At 42.8% G+C, this 22,452-nt stretch overlaps 1 protein-coding gene across 1 annotated transcript in view; it reads right to left on the bottom strand.

Moving 5' to 3' along the window:
- Window positions 1–22,452, bottom strand: part of JAKMIP1 (janus kinase and microtubule interacting protein 1) — a 206,087-nt gene that overhangs the window by 105,947 nt on the left and 77,688 nt on the right. The window contains exon 2 of the mRNA XM_045018166.1: window positions 1,927–2,117. The gene's annotated coding sequence lies outside the window, so the exon portion shown is untranslated. The remainder of the gene's footprint in view (window positions 1–1,926; window positions 2,118–22,452) is intronic.

Consider the following 22,452-nt stretch of genomic DNA (forward strand, 5'->3'; position numbering starts at 1 on the left):
AATCTAGGAAGCATACACAAGAAACAACTGATCATAAGAATGACTGCATTTGCCAAAGCTAAATTATTTTAATTCACTAATAACTGATGCACAAATATTATGTTTTATCATGCCCCATACAGCTTTACTTTTGGAGTTGTGAAGTCCCAGATCTAGCATTGCCGCTTATTGTGTAACCCTGGGTAAGTCAGTTATTTGCTTTATAGGAAAACTAGCTGCCTACGCAGGAGTGTTATGTGGATTAATTATTTCATGTTTGTACAACCCTGAATATACAAAGATCTCCTTGCTGCGTAGCCTTGGAACCTATACTTTCAGTATTCAAATTTAAAAACAAGAAAATAGGGGGTGGGATGGAAGAGGAAATGTGTGTGCATGTGTGAGGCAGAGTGAGAGAAAAATCTTTCCACCACTAATGGCAAGATAGGCAACACCACTTTCACACTGGAAAAAAGTGTGAAGTAAGGCATGAGAGAGAAAGAGGCTGGATAACAATTAAGTGTTTTAACCAGACGTAATGTTTCTGAAGCATTTAGAATTTACAAAAAAAATGTATATAAACAATTTAAATGACTAGCAAGAGGCCAGTAAATGAGAACTAAAAACCTCTAGGAATGGAAGAAAAGACTGGGAAATCTCTTATTTATGATCCGAGTAAGCCAGTTAGACACAATCAAAAATTAAAATAGGAACAAGATGTTACATGACTGGGGAAATATTTTGTAAAAATAAATATTTCTGATTTTTTTTTGTTATCTCCTTGTTTTGTTCTTCACTTTCCTCTCTACTCTTTGTCTCTCCATCCTATTTTCAACCGTATGTTACTGAAGCCCAATGAGTCACTTCCCTCAATGCTCTACACTTAGGCTGTGCCTACACTATGAGCAAGGGGTGCGATTCCCCTGCTCAGGTTCACATACTCACGCTAACTCCCGTCAAGCTAGTGAAAGTATAAATAGCAGTGTAGCTAGCAGAGGCACAGCTGAGTTGTGCCCAGTACAAATCTGCCGAAAACCAGATGCTCAGCTGTGCCTCCACTGCCATTACCTATGTTACCACAGCTACATTGCTATAGTAGAACTTCAGAGTTACGAACTGACTGGTCAGCCACACACCTCATTTGGAACTGGAAGTACACAATCAGGCAGCAGAGACACACAGAATAAAGCAAATACGGTACAGTACAGTAGTGTGTTAAATGTGAAACTACTAAAAAAAATAGGGAAAGTTTAAAAAAGATTTGACAAGGTAAGGAAATTGTTTCTATGCTTGTTTCATTTAAATTAAGATGGTTAAAAGCAGCATTTTTCTTCTGCATAGTAAAGTTTCAAAGCTATATTAAGTCAATGTTCAGTTGTAAACTTTTGAAAGAACAGCCACAACGTTTTCTTCAGAGTTACGAACAACCTCCATTCCCGAGGTGTTCGGAACTCTGAGGTTCTACTGTATTTATTCTCTTGATAGCTCGATGAGAGCTAGCATAAATATCACAAGCAGGGGACTTTCAGCCCTAGTTCACAATGTAGTGCAGACACAGCCTAAGTTAAACTAGCAAAGTAGATGGGTCTCAGACTTCATGCAAGAAAACAAGCCTGAAAAAGCATTTTTCAGGGGGCAAACTGTTTGATTTATAATGAAAATGAATTAAAAGGTAGAAATGGTAGGACAGCATGCCTAGGAGAAATTCTGTTCAGTTTGATTCAGTTAGAACTTCCTTACTGAACGCACAATCAAAGGCTCTATCTAAACAGCATTAGAATAACACTAAGAAATTGTTTTTGTTGTTTGTTTGACTGCAAGGTGGGGTTGTGTCTCATTCTCAAACACACCAAAAATAAAAGTTTGCATCATGTATTTGGAATAAAGTTGCCTATAGTTTAACATCTAAAAAATGTACACATCTATAACATGCTAGCAATGCCATACCTTTCTCTGGTCCACAGGCTTCCAAGACAGTTGTGTCCTATTTAAAGATGAAAATATGTAGAGTGGACCATGCAAGTAGATGAATTACTGAATATTCAAGTATGGGACATTTCCCCCCTCAAGTGTGATTTCTATTGATTCATCCTCTTCTTCTTCAATAAAGAGAAAATCCTGCACAGTATTAGTGACATCTGTCAAAACACAAAAGAACAAAGATATAATCTAAACCATCCTGCTTCACTATATGACAGAAGTGGCATCAGTATTGTCTAAAGATATGTAGACTGTAAGAATAACAGTGAAAAGGCTTTATTTTAAACACTTGCTACATATGGTGGCCTCCTCTTGTGCTATCAAATTAAATGGAGTTTTTAAGTTATAATATAAAGTCATTAGTCACACAGATTGTCCAGCATCTTCCCTGTTGCTATATACCAGCATAGAAGTTTCTAACTACCAGAAAATAAATGTAGGTAATCTTACAAGTAGAAAATGTCAGATCAGACACCTTATTGCTGATACACAGTATAGCATAGATTAATCTGATGTAAAATATCCTCATGTACAGAAAATGTGTGTTACAAACACAGTGTTCTTTAACAAAGATAGCGACGGAGGCAGCCAAATTAAAAGATTTGATCAAATTACCAATGATGCATATTGCTTAACTTTGTTTCGTTTTTAGAACTCCTAAACACCCACAGGAAAACCCTAAAACCAATAGTGGGGGTACAGGAAAAGTAAACCATTAAAAGGCTGATATGTACTTCCAAAGTTGTCACCAGCAGTCTCCACTCCTGGTGTGAATTTTGGGCAACAGTATTGTTCACTGTGTATAGAAGGGTACAGAAGCAGGACACCAGAGATTCCAACACTGTTTTCCATAGGACAGAATCCACTTCAGTTGATCCATCTGAAATTGGTATTAGCTGAAATCCCTGATTTATAAACTCCAGTAACAATGTGCCTCCCGGAATGCTGTCATTATTTATCTTGAGGGACAATAATATTAGACACTAATGTGGGACTGATTGTTAACATGAATAGCAATGAGTTGAAGCTTGCATTCCTAGCAACCAAGATAACATATTCTGAGCATTTACAACAGTAGATGTGCCTAGTGACTAACAGACCAGTGGTGGCAGAACAGGAAGCTCAGGGTTATGGAGCTGAGCATTTGGTTGAGGACAAGGCTCTTCGGCACGAGGATATAACAGGTCAATGGTTCTGTTCTGATAGCATGCATATAGTGATGTAGATTGAAAACAACTAGGATTCAGTGTGCAGGCTATGCTGCTAATCTAAAGGCCACATGCATCTGTGCGTTCTTGCAGCAGGGAATATATTCATTCCCTGACTGAGGTTAAAATTATGCCATGATGGAGAGGTTGAGTCTGGTTTCCAAACCATCCAGTGGTTTGTAGAGGGCTGATTCTTTCTTTCTTGGATTAGGCATCCATCAACCATCCCAGGTGCAACCCTAAGCACCCCTCAAATTTCAACTGGCAAAGGATTCACTGTCCTGTAACAGCAGGAAGATCTGGACCTCACGGTGTCTGAGGTAAGCCGCCACCACAGACATACACTTTGTGAATATCCTGGGGGCATGGAAAGGCCAAATGGGAGGACAGTAAATTGGTAGTCTTCCTGCCCAACCATGAAACGGAGGAAGCACCTGTGCCCCTCGAATATATGGATGTGAAAGTACATGTCCTGCAGATCGAGGGCGGCATACCAGTCCCCGGGATCCAGGGAGGGGATGATGGAGGCCAGGGAGACCATGCGGAACTTGAGCTTCACCATGAACTGGTTCAGGCTTCACTGGTTCAGGATGGGCCTGAGCCCCCCTTTGGCCTTCGGTATAAGGAAATAGTGGGAGTAGTACCCCTTGCATTTGAACTCCACTGGCACCACTTCCACCGCTCCTAGCCAAGGAGCCGCTCCACCTCCTGCTCAAGCTGAGCCTCCTGAGAGGGGTCCCCCAGGAGGGACGGGGGCAGAGGTAAACTGGAGGGTGTAGCCCCAGGAGATGGTGCTGAGGACCCATCGGTCCAAGATCAGCCATGACCACTCTGGGAGAAAAGCACACAACCAGTTGGAGAAGGGAAGCTTTATTGTGGGTTGATCCCTTATGCGAACTGGTAGGTCACCCCCAGGCGTCCCATCAAAACTGCCATTTCTCCGCCTGTTTGCCCTTGGAGTACCCAGGCTGGGGGGCGGACTGGGACTGCCTCTGCGGGCATTTCTTATAGTTCCACGACTTTTTATAAGGGGGTTCGTATTTAGAGTGGGTGGCCAGGATGGGAGCCTGCTGCTGCTTAAACTTAGGTCTAGCCAGATCTGGAACATAGAGGCCAAGAGTCTTAAGCGTAGTGCGGGAGTCTTTCAGGCCATGCAGTTTTATGTCTGTCTGTTCCACAAACAGAGCCTTGCTGTCAAAATGGAGGTCCTGCAAGGAGTTCTGCACCTCGCTGGACAGCCCATATAGCAGGAGCCACAACACCCTTCTCATGGACACCTCAGAGGCCATGGACCGCACAGCCATGTCCACCACATTCAATGCTGCCTGCAGGGTTGCTCTGGCAGCCGCTGTACCCTCCTCCACCAGAGCTTTGAACTCTTTCCTGTCACACTCCTGGAGGGAGTCCTCGAATTTGGGCAGAGTGCCCCACAGATTGAACACATACCAACCCAGGATAGCCTGATGGTTTGCCACCCATAACTGAAAACTTGAGGACGAATACATTTTTCTTCCAAATAAATTCAGCCTCCTTTATTTTTTGGAGTAGGGGCTGGTTGGCCCTGCCGCTCCCTGTGGTTGACCGACTCGACCACCAGGGAGTTAGGGGCAGGGTAGGTGTATAGATATTCATGCCCCTTGGCGGGCACAAAGTACTTGTGCTCTGTTCTCTTTGAGATGGGGGACAAGGAGGCCGGGGTTTGCCACATGGAATTTGAAATTTTTGCCACCCCTTTGTGGAGTGGCAGGGCCACCCTGCCCGGAACTGAGGCAAATAGAACATTGAAAAGGGAGTCCAAGGGCTCCTTCACCTCCTCTGCCTGAAGGTTGAGGTTTGGTGCCACCCTTTTCAATAGCTCCTGTTGGGCTTTAGAGTCCTCCTGCGGAATGGAGGGAGGAGGGGCCATAATTGCCTCATCAGGGGAGGGTGAGGAGGTAAGGGCGGTACTTTACATGTCCACCAGCACTGCAAGATCCACCCCTTGGTCACCCTCCGGGCACGGCGCTGAATATGCATGTCCCATCGACTCCTTCCTTGGAGGCTAGGAGAGGGAGACCGATGGCCGTTCCGAGGCTCTGGCCACCAAGCAAGCCCCCACCAGGGGCTGCATCAGGGGCCACAGGGCCTACTGGTACCACTGTGCCAGCCACAGAGCCCGATGCCACTGCACCTGCTTTGGCACCGGCGGAGCAGGCTGTTCAGCCTGGCTGGACTGTCCCATCGATCGACGACTACAAAGGGAGGCCGGGCTGGCGTACAACCTGTTGCTGTCCCTGGATGGGAGGAGCGGCAGCGCCGGGAGCAGTACCGACCATGAGACCGTGATCCCGACATGGAGGAATGGTACTGCCGGTAGCAGCTGCTCCATGATCGGCTCCAGTGGGCAGATCTGCGATGGGGCTGCGGGAGCGGTGCCGTGGTGGGGTCCTGGAGCAAGACGACAAATGGGAATGGCATTGACATTTGGAGACGAGGACCTTTGGCAGCATCTGCCTCGGTTTCGTCGGTGTCCGCTCCTCGAGGCGGAGCGGTGCCTGGAGAGTCTGTCAGTCGGAACCCAGCCAGACATCCTGGTGGGGGTCGATGGTGACCAGTATGGACTACACACCGGATGGTCGCTGAGCAGCAAACAGTGTTGGGAACATTCCCTCGACCGTGACCGGTACCGAGTCGGGGCGACTGCAGAGATCCCAGCGGCAGCTTGCCTCTGCACCATGGAGCCAGCGTTGGGGGTGCCCCTGGTACTGGCATGGACATAACATCTCAGGCCACTTGCAGGGCCTCCAGTGTGGAGGGTATCGGACATCCAGGGAAGCCTGCTCCAAATGGTCCGGGCTACTCCACTCAACCTGAGTCAGAGGCCTAGAGGCTGATGGGGACCGAGGACTGCCCAGCATGGGTCTAGGCTCTCCCCCAGTTTTGCTCCAGTGCCGTGGCAGTGAAGGCCTCTTCTCAGCCATCTTGGCGTGCCCCATGGACGGGGAGCAGTGCTGACTAGTAGACGGCTCTGGGGGGTCACCGCGCACCAACACTGTGGTACCCAGTGCCGACTTGAAGCTAGAGTTGGGGTCAACGCCGACTCCATCAGGATGGCCCAGAGCCGAATGTCTCTCTCTTTTGGTCCAAGGACTGAACTACTTGTAAATCTTGCAGCGATCGCTGAGATGGGTTTCACCCAAACAGCATGAACAGTCTGCGTGCGGATCACTCACTGGCATCGGTCGCCTAGAAGTGTCGCACGACTTAAAACCTGGGGCACGGGGCATGCCCCGGCCTGAGCACACTAAACTAAACTACTTTAACTACAGGTACTACTACACTGAACGAACAAGCGTTCTGGAGGAGAGCTGCAGACAAGCTGGAGCAGAGCAGTTCCGAAGCACCTTCACTGGTGGCAAGAAGGAACTGAGGGTGGGGGGAGCGTGCAGAGCCCCTTATACCACGCCATGATGGCGCCACTCTAGGGGTCACTAGGGGCGCTCCCCTATGGGTACTGCTAGGAGAAAAACTTCCGGCACTGGTGCATATGGCGAGCACACACACCTATTCTGGAATACACATGAGCAATCACTTGAAGAAGAAATAAGAAATACCAGATTCTGGAAAAGCATCACTAAGCTATTAGATCCTCACATCAAGAGCATGCACCAGCAGCAAGAAGGATCAATAAAAGGAGAGCCTTATTTGCAGTTAATGAAGAAATCATTTTCAGCACCAGTGTAAGCAAACAGCCTCCATGCTATGTGAAAAGTAAAACCCAGAGGAGAAAGAGTTATGAAATATGCATGGATCTGAGATGCTTACTGTAAGAATAAAATTAAGGAGAAAGTAATAAAAAGGAACACTGAAACAATACTGAAAGAGATGACCTGCTCAGTTAAATATTGCTACAACAAGAACGTCTAAGTTTTTAGGACAAGCACCTCTTTTCTCCCTGGCTAAACTTTCTTTTAAACTGAACTATCAACACTTCATGTTCCTCTTGATATTTTAAAACATGTAGTTAGGAGAAGAAACAGGAGGACTAAAGACTTGTCTACATGGCGTATTAGTCTTAATTAGAGGGGAGTAAATTCTAATGCGCAATAGTGCATGGCACACTAGGTGACCCATTAAAGCACACAGTAAAAGTTCCCTAGTGCACATAAATGTACTAGCATTTGAAACAGCACTACATTAATGTGCACTAGGGAAAATTTAGTGTGCACCAGCAGGGTTCACATGGGCCAGTTAGTGCATGACATGCTAGGGCACACTAGAATTTACACCTCTCCAGTGCAGACTAATGCACCACATAGACAAGTTGTAACTTGTACATTTGGGGCACAATCCTGCATGGTGCTGAGCACTTCCTGAAAAGCTCCAAGTACCCATGACTTCCTGAAATCAGTAGAAGTGAGTGGAGAACAGTAATCACCTTACAAGAAAGGTCCACAGCAGACTCGGAAACCTAGCTAGACCCAATTAATATGTGAACTGAATATTCTCCTATGAAGTCCAAGTCTCCAAAAACCAATGAACACGAGATTTGTGGGAAAAGGGAAATTATAATTTAAGATATGTAATGGTCTAATATACAGCCATGAAAAAATGCAAACCAGTAACTAGACACAAATTAATAACACAAAGATAGATCTGAATTAGAACTTGTATCCCCTTTCATGCTTCCCCAATGTTTTCATCTTGCTTTTATAGCAGATGTCATTAGCAATAAAAAATAAAATATTCAGTTGTTGGGTCCAGTCCTCCAATCCTTAGTCACTTGAAGGAGACAACTAGCGAGTAACTATTGCTTGTGTAAGGACTACAAAATCAGGCCCTTCATAAACACATCAGATTGACAAACAATTGAATCTTAGTCACAATAATCAAGAAACAATCTTACAATTTTCAAACATATCATTAAGCTTTCTGTCAGGTATTGAAGTGGTCCCAGAACACATTTCGACCTTCTCTAAACTAAGGGGTTTTTTAAATGCATTAGCAAATATATTTTAATTAAGTACTTTAAAAAAATGTATTAGCACCTAACGTAGACAGGGTTTGACACCTTTAATAATGTGTTGGCTGGTCCTGGACAACACCAAACATCTATGCTAGGTGCTAATAAAACCACATGCTTTAGACTTAAAAAAATAAACTGTTGTAATATACAAAAGGGAGAGCAACACTGGTGAGAAGGAATGGACTGAAGACTGCCAGGGTACCTGATAGTCTTCAAAGAAGGGCCTGTCTACTCTTAAAACACTACAGCTGTGCTGCTGTCGTGCTTCAGTGAAGATGCTACCTATGCCGATGGGAGGGCTTCTTCTGTCAGCGTAAGTAATCTACCTCCCAGAGAGGCGGTAGCTAGGTTGACGGGAGAATGCTCCCATAGACCTAGTGTTGTCTACCATGAGGGTTAGGTCAGTTTCACTGTCTCGTTCATAGTTTCCTAGTGTACATCAAGTCTAAGTTAAGGGCTATCATACAGAGGATTACTCTTCATGTCCACTGAAGACAGGACAAGAAGTAATCTGCAGCAAGGGAGATTTAGGTTAGATATTAGGAAAATCTTCCTAACTAGAAGGATAGTTAAGTACTGGAATAGGTTACCAAAGAAGGTTGTGGAATCCCTATCACTGTAGGTTTTTCAGAATAGCTTAGGGTATGGCTACACTTACGGTTTGCAGCGCTGGTCATCCAGCTGTGTAGGAGCAGCGCTGGTGTGTGGCCACACTCACAGCTACCAGCGCTGGTGTGTGGCCACATTTGCAGTATTAGCAGCGCTGTTGGGAGTGCTGCATTATGGGCAGCTATCCCAGCATTCAAGTGCATCAACGTGCTTTTCAAAAGAGGGGGGTGGAGGGTGGTGTACTGTGACAGGGAGCGGGGAAGATAGAGTGGATTTTTGGAGCCAACACTGTGTGTTAGCTTACTGGATTGGAAAAATCACAAAATGTTCATGAGCCCTTAGTCTTAACTCTTAATTGCAAACAGCCTGCCTCCAACACGGACTCCCCGCTGTTTCACTCACTCCCTGTGGTGTACTGTGACAGGGAGCGGGGAAGAGAGAGATTGGAAAAAATCACAAAATGTTTGCGAACCCTGCATCCAACGCTGTTTCCCCTGCCTCTCATTTGATCGTTCACAGCCAGGTACAGATAGCTCCTGTTTGCTGTGATCAGTGTTTGTTTTTTTAGATTAGCAGTTCAACGGAGCTCCGATCGGCTCCGTTCTGTTTCATTCACTCTCCCTGCCTGCCTCTCATTTGATTGTTTACAGCCAGGTACAGATGATCACAGCAAACAGGAGCTCTGTTTGTTCAGAGCTCCGATCGGAGCTCATTCACAACAAAACAAAGAGAGGCTGCATAACAAAACAAAGAGAGTAATTTATAAAAGCATTCTGGGATACACCTTATACCCTGGAGGCCAATCACAGCGCTGGTGTGTGGCCACACTTGATGACCAGCGCTGCAGCACCAGCGCTGGAATCCTTATTCCCCATGCCGAGTGAGGTGTACGGCCAGCGCTGCAGCCAGGGAGTTGCAGCGCTGGAAGTGCCCTGCAGGTGTGGCCACTTACTAATTGCAGCGCTGGTGGAGGCTTTCCAGCGCTGCAAATCGCCAGTGTAGCCATACCCCTAGACAAACACCTGCCAGGAATTGTCTAGGTATACTTGGTCCTCCTTCAGCATAGGGGGATGAACTAAATGACTTCTTGAGGTCCCTTCCAGCCCTACATTTCTATGGTTTGCTTGAATCTATGTCTCTGCATACGTTGAAAGATAAGAACCAAGAAAATCCCAGAAGGGTGTCAGTTATTAAGCATGTTCAGTAGGTCTCTTCAAGCCATATAGAAAGTATCTATTATCGGTTGACAGTTCTGCATGTCCTACAGATTCCCAGCCTCAGAGTTGAGCCAATCTGAGCTCAGAGAGGAAATGGTATAAAGACAGGAGTTACCGAGGCCTACTCTAAACTTAAAAATTAGATCCACCTAGCTACATCATTCACACACTGAGCATTGTCATTAGGTCAACCTAACCCCCAGCATAGATGTGACTAGATCAACAGAATTTTTCCATCAACCTACCTACTGCCTCTCAGAGAGATGGATTAACTACATCATTAGAAAAGCCCTTCTGTTGATGTAGGAAGCACTGTAACTATGTTGCCATAGTGTAGACATGCCCCATTAGCATTAGGGGATTTGGCAACAGACCACAACACAAGGCCATGAGGTGTGCCAGCTGGGACATCAATATCTTGGCTTCAAGGATGATATTCCTGTCTGACACACAAACTGAGGCAAGCCAGTCTTTTATTAATAGAGGAATGAAAGCTGCTTGCTAGAAGAATGCACTGACTAGACTTTTTAAATATAAATTTCCAATGATGCAGCTATCAAAATGCAAATTTAAATAAATAGATAATCTTTTATTATATTGCCAGAACCTTTAAGATCACCCATGACAATTATAAAACACAGAATTAGTTTCAATGGTAATTTTGTCTTTAAGGTTTTATTTTAATAGCCATGTTACATTTTAAAGTTATGGTAAATGGTCTACAGCTTTTTTTTTTATTCTTTTTTTAAAATAATGTTTCCATCAGCATTCAGGGATACTGATCACAAAGCTGTTGTACACCATACGTCAACAGTGCGAAACGATCTGAACATTACTGCTTTTGCATGTCCAGCAGAATTCTGGTATGTTGCCACACCTATGTAAGCAGCACATTGCTATCACTGTTAACCACCGTTTTATTTATTCTGCATTCATAGAGACAGAATAAGCACTATACTTTCTTCATTTTTAATCTTTTACCGCCTTTTAACCATATCCTGAATTGAAAACAGAGTCATATCCTCAGCTGGTGTAAATCTATATACGTACTCAGTGGAGCTGTACTATTAATACCAGCTGAGGATCTGTCCTCCTAAAAAAAAAAGAAAGAGAGAGAGAGTCCCTAACTGATATACCATTTCGACAATTTATTATCCTTTCAGTGAGAAATTGTTTGAACTCTTTCAACAGTTAGTGTAAATTTTTTTAAAATACCAATCCATTGCAGCCTATGTTATCAGCTAGGTGGAAACCACCACTCATAATGGCATTCTCCATGGCAATTAAAGTGTTGAGTATTTTAAATGAAGCTCCTTTTTGTCTGTCTTTTCCTATATTTCAGTTATTAAAATTGTATGCCTTTGCCACACAGCTGATGTCTAATATGCATACTGGTGCTTCCTATGCTGTAAGAATGGCAAAAATTCTCGGGGAGGTAAATGAATTTGGCATGTTTATCTAGATTTTGGTCTTTCCGGGACTTCCAACTAGAAGGTCAAGTGTAATAGCAGTTTTGGTGTTGTGACCATCTGTCTCAGCGAAAGTCCTAACTCATCTCACATACAGTAGATCCCTAAATATCAGACAACCAGAAGCAAATTCAAAACAGTGACAAAGAAGCGAGAAGTCCTAAATCCCTGACCCAAACCTCTGACACATCTAGCCCTTCAAAATGTTTCACTGTTCATGTCTGTTGCCAGTATGTCATTTTAAAAGTTGGTCAACATAAAGCATGAAGCACTGGAAATGAGTCAAATGATAACTTTGTATCCTTTTCAATTTCACTTACTTTCTCTGTACATTTTGAGACCCTAAATCAGCAAGGTACACAAGCACTTGTCTAATTGGGACTGCTTATTTATATAAGTACCTCAGAGAATGTTCTCCAAATAATTTTAAAGTAGCACTTAATGAAAACCATTATCCATCTCTCCATTTATCAAAATACACTTTTAGCAATAAAAGTAAATTAGTAAGATTTCCCTACTAATTCCATTCTTTCCCAGTTAGAGAGACAGCTGAAATTTTCCTTCACTGCAAAGAAGTTAAATTTAACTTCCGTTTATAGCTTCCGACACTACTTTTTTGTGTACTGTAATAGCTGATTTGAGGGAGGAGTCATTGTTTGGTGCTTAAAGCAGTAGCTGTGAAAAACAACAATGAAAGATCACGTGTTATGCTTGTTATGGGGCTAATCCTAAAGCACACCGAGTCAACGAAAAGACACCTTCTTTGTCAATCAATGTTGGGTGAGGTCCTATGTGCACATTTCTTAATTCCTTATTAAGTCTGGATTTTATTTATTTTAAAATTGTGAGGTGAGTTTGGCACTAATGCTACTTTAACTCACATAATCTGAGGCTTCCAATCCTCTATGTATCCTTATGATCTCACGGATCCCATTGCAGGAAATGGGCCTCCTATATACTTTTAAATAATACATTTGACAGGGCACAAGCGTGAACAAACAGCAACAGCGTGTAGCACCACAGTACAATTGTGAAAAGTACCTAGAAAACAAATGTGATCAGGATGCAACAAACAAAATACAGGAAATTGTGTAAGGAATACGTTTCATAACCAATCAGTTGTTCACCCTATAAAATTCATTGGCTCAGTTATGAAAAAAAGGCTATGAAATAAGCTTGTAGCTCTCAGTCCAGGTCCCAGAGGCAAGTGTTGCCCCCCAATAAATCACCTTATTAACACCTCTGGCAGCCTCAGCATACCCCAAGTACTGTAGACTAAGAAGCTCAACCCTAAAGATGGTCCCATTAGCTCATGATGGGGATGGGGATGAGGCACATAGCTTGGGCAGTGCGGTAGGGAAGCTTCCAATGCCGCTGTCCCTCTTCTGTGGATAAAGAGAAGACTTCTATATCTAGGACTGCTAGTCTGGCACATCTCACAAACAAGCCATCTAAATTCACACAGACACACACACCCCTAAAATGAAACAAAGTTGATATTCATTTCCTACCTAAAGGCTTCTCTGAAGATTCCACTAAGTAGTCCTTTCAATATTACTATATTATATATATATGTATAATTTTTATAATATTAATTACATATTGTTCTGAATAAGATTCTCTGAAACAAGTGGAATAATGTACCTATAGGTCATCATACAAAAAGGAAAGCTCAACTGTGACAAGTTGATTCCTCTGTAACATACAAAAGAGCAGATTCCAGTGTCAATGATCTATGCAATGTAAAGTAATAGGAACTCAAATGCAAATATGGAGCACCAAAGAATATGCTGATGATAATAAACCCCTATTTTCCTTTTCTCACCTCACTCTTTGTGAAATGTGGAAGTGAATGTAAAACAGAGTTATGTGGCTCTTGCAAATGTGTAAAACAGAGTTATGTGGCTCTTTCCTCTCCGGCTGGAAAAGTGTGGTTTCGTGTGCTCAAGCACTTTTATGGTGGGTGTTGAGTTCATAAGTTCACTAATGAAATTTTCTTGTAGTAAAAGAAGGAAGGTGTAAAAGGAAGGAGACTGTCTAAAAATGTGTGACCATGCTAAGAGCTCAAATGGGTAGATCCCTCCCTCATTATAATGAAAATATCTTACCCAACCACTAAAATAAATATTGGCTCTCCAAAAATAAAACTGCAGTAAGTGTGACATCTGTGGACAACCTCTTAAGTCTGGTAATGCACACATACAGTAACTCCTCGCTTAACGTTGTAGTTCCTGAAAAATAGGACTTTAAGCTAAATGATGTTAAGCGAATCCAATTTTCCCATAAGAATGAATGTAAATAGCGGGGGTTAGGTTCCAGGGAAATTTTTTTCACCAGACAAAAAACTATATATACACGCATACACACACACATATTATACACACACACACATATTATATACACACACACACACACTATATGTTTTAAACAAACAATTTAATACTGTTCACAGCTATGATGATTGTGAAGCTTGGTTGAGGTGGTGAAGTTAGAGGGTGGAAGAGGGAGGGATATTTCCCAGGGAATGCCTTGTTGCTAAATGATGAACTAGCTCTAGGCTGAGCCCTCAAGGGTTAACACATTGTTGTTAATGTATCCTCTCATCAACGCAGCATGAACAAGAGGGAGGGGAGACAGCATGGCAGACAGAGACAGACACACACCTTGTGTGTGTGGGAGAGAGAGAGATGCACACTGCCCCTTTAAGTAAAGGGACCCACTCTTATGTGCACTGTCTTTTTAAGTGGATCAGGAAGTTGAGACAGCAGCTGCTGCCCCAAGCTCTCTCTATCCTTGTCCCCTCGCTGCTCTATATGGAGAAGGGGTAAGCGGGGTGCAGGAGCAGGGGGGAGGGGGACACCCTGACATTAGCCTCCTCCTCCCCCCTGCACAGCAAGAAGTCGTCTCTGGGAGCAGCTCCAAGGCAGAGGGCAGGAGCAGCACATGGCAGTGGTGGGAGGGACAGCTGAATTGCCAATTGATAGCCTGCTGGGCGGCTGCAGCACAGGGAACTTAGGGAAGTGGGGAGCTGATGGGGGGCTGCTGGTTCACTGCAACGGGCTGCTCTTCCTGCAAGCTGTGGACAAAGTAGGCGGCTGCCAAATGACATTAGAAGGGAGCATTGCACAACTTTAAGCAAGCATGTTCCCTAGTTGATCAGCAACGTAACACTGAAACACAGTTAACTGTGACGACTTTAAGTGAGGAGTTACTGTATAATTTAGAAGATCACCAACTAAAAGTGGCTGCCATCTGCCCAAATGACACATGAATAAAAAGACAGATTAGCCCAACTCTCCACACTGGCATAAAATAAGTCGCAAATATAAATTCACTGTTATGTAAAGCCTCCGCTCAAATGCAATTGTAAGATCTGTAACTTGTATCATTAAGTTCTGCAACCTTTTTGCAGACTTTGTAACTTCAGTTATTGTTAGCATAGCCTTTTAAGTTTTGTGACCTTTGCAAGCTCTGTGGCCTTTTCTGGTTGCCACTTGTATGAACTTCCAAGCTTTGTAATATCCCATCCCTCAGAGAGAGTGTGAACAAGGGAGTGTATGTGGGACTGGGCGGAGAGGAACTGCAAGGAGAGAGGAGCCCGGAGACAGGAGCTAGGTGTGTCTGATATAATCTGCCCTGAGAAGGCAGTCATGAAGTGCTGTAAAGAAAAGAACAACCTGGTATGCATGAAAGGAACTGGTCTGGGAATGCTTCTCGGTGAGGGACACAGAAAGGAAACTCGTGTACGTGACAGGAGCCGCCCAGTTCCAAAATAAGAGAGAGAAGGCATGCACTGCTTCTTGACCCTCTCAGCAGCCTGGATTCGTGACCGCAGACAGACACACCAGATCTACCATGCTTCAGCTTCTTGGCCTCCATGCTGTCTCCGGTAACTCTCTGCCTGTGTAAGTGTGTGGGTGCATGAGGGTATGAATGCAGTGAATGTGTGCATGTATGAATAAGCTCTATCTCTTTTCTATCTGACCTAACAGCGGCATTGTAATAAAACTAATACAAGTGTGACCCTGGATTGGTTTTTAGGGGAACTTAGGTAACATTCACATGCAGGTAGTGTAAGTTCTTGTGGAAGGTGCAAGACTGACAGAATGGAAGGCCAGTCAGCATACTTTATACACAGAACAAACTCAGCAGGGACTCAAGTCTGCTTCCAGCTTGTCAAGCTTGAATCTGAAAGACCTGATCCTGAAAACACTTACTCATATGAGTAACTTCACTTATCTGAGTTGTCCCATTGTCAGAAAACTCACTCACATGGAAGTAAAGTTATTCCCACATGTAAGTGGTTGCACAGTTAGGTCCACAGTAAACTGGGTAAGGACTGGATCCCGCAGGGGGGAAACTTTCAAGGTTAGTTATTCAACAAAGTCATCCATCCACAGAACATTTAATGAAGCCAAAAATACAGTCAGCACATCCATTTCCTTATTGCCAAGTTCTCTACTGCTAGAGAATATATTTGATGAGGATGAAGGAGTGACTTGGATCAGATATAGCAAGAGACCGACGTGCTAAAATAACTTAGCACCTTTTAAGAAGTATTGCAGGTTGGGCTGAAGAAAGTGCATTCTTTACTACTAAGGTGAGGAAGAGAAGGGCATTTGTAAATGCCTAATACTTCCCAAGTAATATTAATCTATTATATTAGATCATTTTTCAGTTGTCCAATTCAATATTTTGTCAATACATATTCCAACTACAATTGTTGTACTATCAATTGTTACGATATATAAGGTAGTCTCTTACTATTCATTTGAAAGGGCTCCCATCTATATTATCCTACTACAATAAAGTGCTCTTACACATTCTTTGGACAATACAAGAACTGATCATTTGTGGATTGTGACATGGTTTAAATTAGTCTCAAAATAGAACTTGGGATGACACTCCATACTAATAATTAGCGTGTAACGAAATGTTCAGGCATATGGTTTGAACACACTTGTTTCATTTGAGTCAGGTGAGGAAATTATTGTTTTTTAAATTCTAAACAGCAACAGCAGAGTCAACAAGGAGAAAGTTTGAATCCGCCAGTCAGCCCTTTCATAGGAGATCTGAGAAGGAACAGACTACAGATCCATGATGCTCCCCAAATAGCAACATTTCCAAACACAAGACCTTAAAAAAAAAAAAAAAAAAGGTTCAGTTGGTCAGCTGTTCAAAGAAACTTTTCTAATTTTTTAGAAATAAAAACTAACTCAACTGGCCCACACTCTCTACAGTACCAGTACCTTCAATTTAGGCATTATGTTTCTCAACTTTTCTAGGAAAGTTGTTTTATACAGAAAGTTAAATTTAATAAAAGCAATGGTTTCTTGCCAATATAGAAGAAAAAAATACATCAATTGCAGACAGCTTTCCTATAGCAATGAAATGCCCATTTATGACATGATGGAAAAAGAATTTGGATAGACAAATTACTGCAGAGTAATTGGCTTTGATCTGGAAAAAGGGGATCAGCAACCTCAGTCTGTAGCAAGATATAAGAAAAATTCTTCAAGATACTGTTTTAATAGTAACTCACACATTAGGCTGAAAATAGAGACAGAAGGGGAATAAATGTTGATATTGTGGTGAAAGACTTTATATGGAGGACATGTCCAGCCACTACAGAATTTTGGGATGCAATTCGTAATCAAATATTACAAGTTGGATATTTATTATCCAGTGATTTTCTGGTAATCCTCCTGGTACTTCCCTGCAGAAATGGTCATACTCAAAGAAATGGAGGTGTCCTAGTAGTCGCTAAGCTACTGATAACCTCTCACTGGAAAAAACAAATAGTCTCAAATTAGAAAAATGTTTCTAAAACATGTGTGAGGTTATTATGGAAAATGTAACCCATCAATTCCATATCCATCAAAACAGAAGACAAAGAAATATTTAGGTATTTGGCTACCATTAATTCAATACTAAGACAAAGTAACTGACTAGCAAAATCCATACTATATTTTAAATATCAATATTTGATAGACACAGCCGGTTTTATAAATGAGCACAATTTAGCAGTTTCACTCAATTTAATAAGTCACCAGAAACAACGCATACTGGGTGGTGTAAAAAGGCTCACTACAATAAAGTAACATCCTGCTAAAAAGAGATTGGAGGATTACATTACAGCATGATGTTTCTCTAAACAAAAAAGAGTAAGTTCAGAGGTAGCAATAACATTTTCTTTCTGATGTTTATATTACTACTGGTACATCTGTTAAAACTTCCTAAATAAAATTGTTATTAAAAAAAGCCAGAAAACAATCCAAGATAAATTCGTAAGATTTGTTTACAAATTGAAATATACACAAACTCCAGCTGCAGTTTATGTGCCACTATCGTGACCGCATACATTATGAGAACATTTCAGGTAGCACAGTGTTCCGAAAGCAGAAGGAGCGAGGAGAAGGTTAATATTGCACTCCTATATAAAAGAGCAGCAGAATTTTGGTTTCCACTTCCTCTCCTATGACCAACCCACTCAGAGTTCTGGGGGTTTTGGCTAGGTCTCTGACCATCAACAGTCCAGTCCACTTGAAACCTTGTTCTCAGTAGTTTGCATCTCCCAAACTACCCACAAAAGCAATTTATAATACCAGTAAGATGAGCAGTGAAGCACAAAAATATGGTATTGCCAAGTTGGAGTGAGAGGAGCTATCTGCTAGGGCAGTTAGGTAATGTTGGTTGTAGCTACAAACACAGGCAGAGACTTCCCTAGCCACCCTAAAAGCAACAGTACCCAGGCCTCCTCCCTGTAACAATGGCATCGCCACGGTCCTTCTGCAGAATTTGGAAGCCTTCCCTAGTTCAGTTTACACCTGGCTCAGAACTAAGGCTTTTGTTTTAAATGAAAAAGCAGAAGGTAACGGTACCCAGCCATAGAGACTACCTCCTAGCACTGGCGCAGAGAATGTTACGTATCCTGAAGGTGAGGCAATCCCTTTGGGGAAGTGGGGACATGAAGCTGCTGTGTCCTAAGTAGTTCTTGCTGCAGTAACAACCACTGCTTTAAAATGGAAAAATATGTAGCCATTTGTTCCAATACTCGTTATTCTAATACACAGTCGGTTTTCTTTCCTTCTTGATTCATCACCATATGTTCCATTATAAAAGAGCCACTCGTCCTTTCAAAATGTGTTAAGATGTGGTTTATTTGCTATTCTAAGCCGCTCTCTCATATTCACGTACTTTGTATTATCAGTAAAATATTTGTATATTTGTCAGATTGTGAGGCAATACTTTGTATTTTTCTCATTCTTGCCCCCAGCTGTGGATTTCTGGAATACGAGATGTTTGTTGCTTTAGGGCAGTGTTTCCCAAACTTGGGACGCCGCTTGTGGACTGAAAGCCACTGGCGGGCCGGGCTGGTTTGTTTACCTGCCGTGTCCGCAGGTTCGGCTGATCGCGGCTCCCACTGGCCACGGTTCACTGCTCCTGGCCAATGGGAGCTGCTGGAAGCAGCGCGGTCTGAGGGCTGTACTGGCCGCTGCTTCCCGCTGCCCCCATTGGCCCGGAGCAGTAAACCGCGGCCAGTGGGAGCTGCGATCGGATGGACCTGCGGATGTGGCATGTAAACAAACCGGCCTGGCCCGCCAGGGGCTTTCCCTAAACAAGCGGTGTCCCAAGTTTGGGAAACACTGCTTTAGGGCAAAGTAAAGTAATACTCAGCATGCATAAAAGTGACAGATACATGGCCCTTAATGAATACTTGGTAAATATGCTGCACAGAACAAAGCAAGAAAGAGATGCACTACATATTGTAGTGACACAAATTACACAGCTATTGCTTTTCCCTCTCCCTGACATTCAATCTTCATCTACAAAACCAACTAGCGCTTCAAAATGTGGAACCCTTCCCCATGGGGCCACTAAAGGTAACAGCTGAAGAGTGGCTGCTGAAAAGCAATAAAAATGGGTGTCTAAAGTAAACACCACAAACAGAAAAAGCCTAGGCAAAAGTATAAGTACAAAGCTGCACTGGCAGAAGCATCATGGTGAAAGGCAGGAAGAACAAAGATGACAGGGAAAATGAGCCAGGAATCATTCATCTGTGCAATATTTACAACAACATGAATAAGATTCTCAACCATTTAAAATGAAAACACTTACTTAGCTCTTACAGAGCACCTTGCATTTCCAAAGAGCTATACAAACATTGGCAAATGAACCGAGGCTTAAACAAACAACACTTGAGAACATAAAAATGGCCATACTGGATCAGACAAATGGTCCATATAGTCCTGTATCCTGTCTTTTAACAGAGGCTAGTGACATGTGCTTCAGAGGGAACAAACAGAACAGGACTATTATCTAGTGATCCATCGCCTGTCATCCAGTCCAAGCTTCTGGCAGTTCTAGGTTTCAGGAAACCTAGAGCATGGGACTGCATCTGACACCGTCATGGCTAATAGACCTCGGTGGACCTTTCCTCCATGAATGTATAGTTTTTTTTTCATACTTTTGACTTCACAAAACCCACTGACAAGTCCTACAGGTTGACTGTCCATTGTGTGAAGAAGTACTTCTTTAGGTTTGTGTTAAACCTGCTGCCTATTAATTTCATTAGGTGATACCTGGTTCTTGCGTTAAGAGAAGTAGTAAATAACACTTCCTTATCCGCTTCCTCCGCACCATTCATGATTTTAGAGACCTCTGTCATATCCCTTTGTAGTCGTCTCTTTTCTAAGCTGAACAGTCCCAGCCCAAATGGAAATTATTCCATGCCCCTAATCATTGTTGTTGCTCTTCTCTATTTTTTCCAATTCTAATATAGATTTTTTTCAGCTGGAGCGACCAGAACTGCATGCAGTATTCCAAGTGTGGGTGTACTATGGCTTTATTCAGTGGTATTATGATATCTTCTGTCATATTATCTATCCCTCTCCTAATGGTTCCTAACATTCAGCTAGCTCTTTTGACCACCACTGCATATTAAGCAGATGTTTTCAGAGAACTACAAACATTGATTCCTAGATCTCTTTCTTGAGTGAATTTAGACTCCATTATATGGTATGTATAGTTGGGATCAGGGGCGGCTCCAGGCACCAGCACAGCAAGCATGTGCCGGGGGTGGCCTGCCGGTCGCTGTGAGGGTGGCAGGCAGGTGGCTTTCGGCGGCACACCTGTGGGAGGTCTGCTCGTCCCGTGGCAATTCAGCGGCAGGGATGCCAATGGCGCAGCACTGGCGGACTTCCCGCAGGCATGCCGCCGAATCCGCGTGACCAGCGGACCGCCCACAGGCGCGCCACCGAAAGCCGCCTGCCTGCCGTGCTTGGGGCGGCAAAAAACAGAGCCGCCCCTGGTTGGGATTATTTTTTCCCATGTTCATTACTTTGCATTTATAAACACTGTATTTCATCTGCCATTTCATTGCTCAGTGACCCAATTTAGTGAGATCCCTTTGTAACTCCTTGCAATCAGCTTTGGACTTAACTATCTTGAGTACTACTGTAATGTCTGCAATCTTTGCCACCTCACTGTTTACCCCTTTTTTCTAAATCATTTATGATATGTTGAACAGCACAGATCCCAGTACAGATCCTTGGGGGAGCCCATCATTTACCTCTCTCCACTGTGAAAACTGACCATTTTTTTCCTACTCTTTGTTTCCTATGTTTTAACTGATTATTGATCCATGAGAGGACCTTCCCTCTGATCCCATGACTTCTTATTTGGTTTAAGAACTTTTGGGTGTCAAAGACTTTGTGAAAATCCACATACACTGTACCAGCCGGATCACCCTTGTCCACATGCTTGTTGATCCTCAAAGAATTCTAATAGATTGGTGAGGCATGATTCCACTTTTCAAAAGTGGTGTTAATTTTCCCCCAACATGTCGTGTTTATCTATGTGTCAAATAATTCTGTTCTCCTCTTCTTTTAATGGTTTCAACCAATTTGCCTGGTATTGAAGTTAGGCTTACTATCCCTTAAGTGTCAGGATCACTTCTGGAGCCCTTTTTAAAAAAAAAAAAATCAACATTACATTAGCTATCCTCCAGTCATCTGGTACACAGGATGATTTAAGGTTACATACCACAGCAATTTCATATTTGAGTTTTTCAGAACTCTTGGGTGAATACCATCTGGTCCTCGTAACTTATTACTGTTTAATTTAACAATTTGTTCCAAAACCTCCTCTAGTGACATCTCAATCTGGGACAGTTGCTCAGATTTGTCACCTAACAAGAATTTCTCAGGTGTGGGAATCTCCCTCCCATCCTCTGTAGTGAAGACAGATGCAAAGAATTCACTTCATTTCTCCCCTGTGGTCTTGTCTTGCTTGAGTGCTCCTTTAGCAGCTCAGTCATCCGTTGCCCCACCCCTCATTGTTTGGCAGGCTTCCTACTTCTGATATTTTTAATAAAGTGTTTTGCTGTTAGTTTTTGCATCTTTTGCTAGTTGCTCTTCAAATTGTTTTTTGGCCTGCCTAATTATATTTTTACTTGACTTGCCAGAGTTTATGCTCCTATTATCTTCACTGGGATTTGACTTCCAATTTTTATAGGATGTCTTTGTCTCTAACCACCTCTTTTACTCTGTTGGTTAGCCATGGTGGCATTTTTTGATCCTTTTACTGGTTTTTTTTGTTTGTTTGTTTTTATTTTATTTTCATTTTATTATTTGGGGTATATATTTAGTTTAAGCCCTGATTATGGTGTTTTTAAATACTTTCCATACAGCTTGCAGGCATGTTATTTTTGTGACTGTTCCTTTTAATTTCCATTTAACTAGCTTCCTTGTTTTTTGTGTAGTTTCCCTTTTTGAAATTAATGGTAGGTTTCTTTGGTATTTCTGCCCTACAAGGATGTTAAACGTAACTACAATATGGTCACTATTACACAGCAGTTTAGCCACATTCACCTCTGGGATCAGATCCTGTGCTCCACTTAGGACTAAATCAAAAACTGCCACTCCCTTTATGGGTTCCAGAACTAGTTGTTCTAGGAAGCAGTCATTTCAACATGGCTTTCATAT

Source organism: Mauremys mutica, chromosome 5, assembly GCF_020497125.1.
Source record: "Mauremys mutica isolate MM-2020 ecotype Southern chromosome 5, ASM2049712v1, whole genome shotgun sequence".
Taxonomy (NCBI): Eukaryota; Metazoa; Chordata; order Testudines; family Geoemydidae; genus Mauremys; species Mauremys mutica.